This window comes from Cervus canadensis, chromosome 11 (genome assembly GCF_019320065.1).
Source record: "Cervus canadensis isolate Bull #8, Minnesota chromosome 11, ASM1932006v1, whole genome shotgun sequence".
NCBI classification, from domain to species: Eukaryota; Metazoa; Chordata; class Mammalia; order Artiodactyla; family Cervidae; genus Cervus; species Cervus canadensis.
The window spans coordinates 19,867,412-19,872,818 of NC_057396.1; positions in this window are offsets into that span (position 1 = coordinate 19,867,412).

Genomic DNA, 5,407 nt, shown 5'->3' on the forward strand with positions numbered 1-5,407 from the left:
TCTACTCTTCCACTGCAGTGGACACAGGTTTGATCCCTGTTCAGGTAACTAAGGTCCTATAGGCTGTGCAGTGCAGGCCAAAAAAAAAAAAAAAAGAAGAATTAAATTTAAAAACCCCTTTTCACTTTTCACAAATGTCTTAATAAATGTGAGCACTGTCCTGGGGACAGCATGATGAAATAGAGCTAGTGTGGGCTTTTACTTTTTAAAGTTTTTATTTCCACAGATAGAACCACATATGGATAGTTGGATGTCTTTTGGACATCTCAAACTTACATTTCCAAAAGTGAATTTTAAATTTCTCCTTCAGAATCCCCTCTCTTCCTCTAAACTTGTTTATAGGGCTAACTTTGTCTTCCTGGGGATTTTCCATTTCCATTTGTGGGTTAACATTTGTTTTAGTCCTCAGCTACTGATTTAAGTACAGAGAAGCTAGAATTCTGAATCAAGGGTCTTTTAGTAAATTGCTTAGCACCCCTCACTCAGGGGATCACTAGGGTATTCACTTTATGGTAGGATAGACAGTGAAGATTGGTGGGTAGTTATCATCCTGGCTAGTGTAGAGTGGGCTTACTGTAGGCAGTGGGGCCTCAGCTGGTTTTGCAAAGAATGCCTTTTATGTTTCATCTGTTTAGCCCCTAGGAACAGGGTTCCTTTGGAGTACAAAGCTGACAGATCCGTGGCAACCCTGAGGCAATATGTGTTTTTCGGCAAACGGGCTCAATTTGTTGCTATAATAACTTTCAGTAATTCCCCAAAATCAGTACTGGGGGGACATCAAGGTTCCTCTCCTGAAGGAGAAAACTATGTTTAGAAAAGGAAAAATGCAACCTAACCAGATTGTGGGGTATGACATCATCCATCCATTCATTTGAGGTTGTTGTTGGTGTCTGTGTGGTTAACTGACAGGTTTTTTGTGTTGATTGATTTATTGTGAATTAGCATTATGTCAGCCACAATGTGTCCAGTGTCTCACTCATCAGGCCCTTTAACGTAGGAGTCAGCCCCAGTTTACTGTGAGGAATCTGATTGAGTCTTGTTCAAAGTGACTTAGTAAGTAGAAGAGCTGGGATTTGAACCTAGATTGGTTTGGATTGAAAAAAAAAAAGGAAAAACTGATTCAATGACTTTCAAAAAGAATCCCAAACTCTTTACATGTGCTTTATCTACACATTTTATTTTAGCCAAAGACTTTTTGAGTTTGTTGGACTCAAGCATCTGAATCTAAAGTTATTTTTACATATAGGTTATATATGTATGCATCGATAAATATGCAGCTATTTTTGCAAATGTTAAATTACTTCCCAGTTATATCAGGTATATACATTTAACTTTATCTATATATATGGATATAACTTACATAAAAGCAGGGTGGGGGGTGGTCCTTATGTCCTGATTTCACTGCTGTGCCATATTTAAACAAACAGTCCAGCAATCAGAAATAAAATATTTCTGATTTTCACTTGTATCTCTTGAAGGACATTACTAGAACCAGTTTGTAACCAAGAGTGATGCCAGGGACATAACCCCTAGCCTCTACTTTCAGTCCATAGAGGCTCCAGAGCTTTCTGTCTCAGGCCTTACAAATTGCTTGACCCAAACTTTGCCTTTGCTTTCTCTTCCCCCACCCTCTCCTTTGATCCAGATCTCTATTATTTAGGATAATTTAACTCCTTTAGCCATTATTTGGATTCCTTACAAGAAGAGAGAGCCTAGGAGCTGATCCAGAAAGCTAGAAGACATTCTACTTAGAAGCCTGGGGGGTGGAGGTGAAGGTGAGGCTGGAGGAAGAAAGATGGTGAAAAGTCAGACATTAGCCATTTCTTTTAACAGTTACAAATTAGAGATTTTAGTCCTTGTTATGGGCACCATTTTCACATATTATATTGTTATAATACTTGGCTTTCTTGTACATCAATGTGCAATTTGTGATGCCCTTTGTGGCCTTAAATAATTACATAGTACTTGCTTTGTGCCAGATGCTATTCTGGGTGCTTTATATATATTAACTGATTTAATCTCTATAACAACCAGTAGGTAGCTACTATTTTTCTCTCTATTTTAGAAATGAAGAAACCAAGGTACAGAAAATTAACTTATATGACATGCCACAACTAATAAGTGGTAAAATGAAATTGAGCCATGCAGTCTGGCTTCAGAATTTATCCTTTAAGGCAATTGCCAAAACAACCTCTCTTATGAAATAATATAATTTTACTTAATAATATTTTCAACATTTACTTTAAAAAATAATGTGGGGGTTGATAGGCAATAAGATACTGTCTAAATGTCCTCACTGTTCTAATCTTTTTCTTGCTTGATGGTTGATACTATAGTTGGACTGTTGACTAGATCTGGAACTTTCTCATGTGTGAAGGTCTCAGAGGTAATGGGATTTGAAAGACATTAATTTTCTTTCCTGGGCTTCCCAGATGGTAAAGAATCCACCGCCAGTGCAGGAGATGCAAGAGATGCAGGTTCGATCCCTAGTCCAGAAAGATCCCCTGGAGTAGGGAATGGCAACCCACACCAGTATTCTTGCCTGGAAAATTCCGTGGATGGAGAAGCCTGGCAGGCTGAAGTCCATAGGGTTGCGAAGAGTCAGACATGACCTAGCACAGCACAGCACAATTTTCTTTCTACTACTTTCTCAGAATGAATGATCACTTCCCTTAAGTGGGGAGGCAGTCAGTTTCTGACACAGGGTGAGAATGCATTGAATTTACAGAACATGAAGCTGCAACCAGAGCACACACGTGGAAGGGCAAGGTTGGGCCAGGGCGTGTGGCAGCAATACACTGTCCATCTCTTTCTGTGCATTAAGTGCGGACTCTGGGCTTCCCTGTCATTGCCTGTGGTTTTTTTTTTTTTCTTTTTCTTTTTGGTGTATCACTTTCCCATTAGTGAGGATCAGGAGTAGCTATTCCTGAGACCGTGAGTGTACATATTCCTTTACTCTTCTGCTGCTCGTGACGTGCTTGCCACTTATGGATTCACTTAAGGAGTGACCAAGAATGGCAAATATTTGGAGCCTGTTCTGCTTCAATTCCTGCCTCCTGAGCCCCAGGAAGATATCACAAGTTGAATATGAAGAATTTTTGATCCTAGATTTTGCTTTGGAATCCTCAACAGTGTCCTCAGCAGCCTCTGCCAATCAGTCAGGTATCACATAAGGTACACCTACTTGGCATCTCTGACTAGACCCTTAGGACTAGTCTGGGTGTGACCAAGAAATCAAAATTTACACTTGGAGGAGGACTGAGATACCACCTGCGGGCCAGCCTTGTATCTAACCGATAAAAAATCTGAGGCAGAAGAAGGTAAAGTGATTTCTTTAAGATCACCTTTCTACTTAGCAGCAGAAGTGGAAATTAATAGATTTCTTGCCTCCTAATCCAGTGCTCAGAAATGTCTGTACTGCTTGTCTGAATTCATCTACACCAGATTTCTTTGAGTCTAAACATTTTCCAGTTTCAGATAGTGTCTTTGCTGAGGCTCCAGTATTCGTCACCCTCCACATTGAATCTGAGCTGAGGCATCAGGTTGGGCGATGAATGACAAATATGAAATTCATTCCTAGCTTGTTGGGTTAGGACTCACTCACTGCAACTTATCTTGGAGGTGGTGGCAGAGAAGTGGAGGCTGGAGGCGCACTGCTGGAGCATGCAGCCTGCTTGTTGTGATAGCGAGGCACACCCATACCCTCTCCTTGTCATTTGACCCAGGGAAGCTGGTTATTCTGGGGGATCCCAGGTGATGAAGGAGCTGCTCAGGGAGCCCTTAGGGTGTTTAGGTAAAGGTGTAGGCTCTGAAGTGGTGTAGCCCGCTCTTCAAAACCCAGCTTCACTACCTGTTCACTGAGTGACTTTGGGCAAGTTGTTTCTCTCTCTCTCTGCCTGAGTGTCCTCCTCTGTAAAATGGCTATATCTTATAGGGTTGTTGTGAGGGTTAAGAGAGATGATGCCACATAAAGTGCATAGTACAGTGCCTGGCAGATACTCATAGTGGCTACCAAGTGATGTCATGGGAAATGGTAGAATAAGGACCTCAAAGAATTGGTCTCTCCACTGAGAGACCTCCCTTAAGCGAGCAAAATCTGTCAGGGTCAGCTTGTTCTGAACTCCAGTTGTTAGGGGAATGCTTAATGAGGAAAGAGGCTGCTAGATTTTGACATACATGAAAATCTGTCAGGTCACTGGCTGGCCACTGAGATAACAGAAAAGAGACTTCAGTGACCACATTCAATAGGAACATAGTCTTTTCAAAACCAGTTTAGAAAAGTTACTAGACAAATGGATAATTACAGCCCTTAACAACATTACCTGATGGGAAGGCAGAATCTGGTTTCCAGAGTTACCACATTATAATATTCAAAATCTTGTTTTTAACAAAAATTAAAGACATACAAAATAGGAAAGTATGGCCTATTCACAGGGAAAAAGATTGACAAAAGCTGTTCCTGAGGAAGGCCAGCTGGAAGTTGGCACCCAGCCACTGAATGTTGGCATCCTGGAATTTAGCATAACTTTTAAAAGAAAATGTGGTTGCTTTTAATTGGAAATGCCATGCTTTCTTTTGGCTTTATATTACATTATGAGTATTATAAATATTTTGCCCTTTTGTCTTAGTGGAAATTACCATGAGGGGAAAAATGACCAATTTGCACCTGAGAAAAATTAAAATTTTACTCTTATATCTGGCCTTAAAAACACACTCTCACCATTCCACTGTTTTTTTAGAAAATTTTTTATTGTAGTATAGCTGATTTAAAATGTGTTAGTTTCAGGTGTATGAGAAAGTGAATCAGTTTTACATACACATGTATCCACTCTTTTTAGATTCTTTTCCCGTATAGGTCACTATGGAATATTGAGTAGAGCTACCTGTGCTATACAATTGGTATTTATTAGTTATCTATTTTAAATCCATTGATTTCTTTTTAATGCTCACATAAATGAATAAAATTAGATAACATTTTCTGTATTTTCAGTTAATCACTCATTAAAGACATATTTGAATTTAACACATTCATTATTCTTGTTTGAGGTGCAGTCTATTAGGTATGAGAGAAAATAATGCCTTTCTACTATCCTTGGCTACTCAGACACGGTACATTGTTACTTTCCTGCCCTTCAGATGCTACTGGTGTCGCATCTAAATAGAAGTTTAGATTGGCTAGGGAACTGGCTGCCAGCATGTTCAATTAGGAGCCACAATTTCAAGTTACACCTAGATCAGGTCTAGGTGACCCTCGGGTCTCTATTTGGATCTGAAGCAGTGGCAGTACTTTTACATCTGAGAGCGCAAATCATTCACAGAGGTCATTCACACAGGTCAGAGCCCTGGCTTGGGACTGAACGTAGAAGGATGCAGCGGAGCCAGGAGCAGTCATTCCCTCCATTTCCTT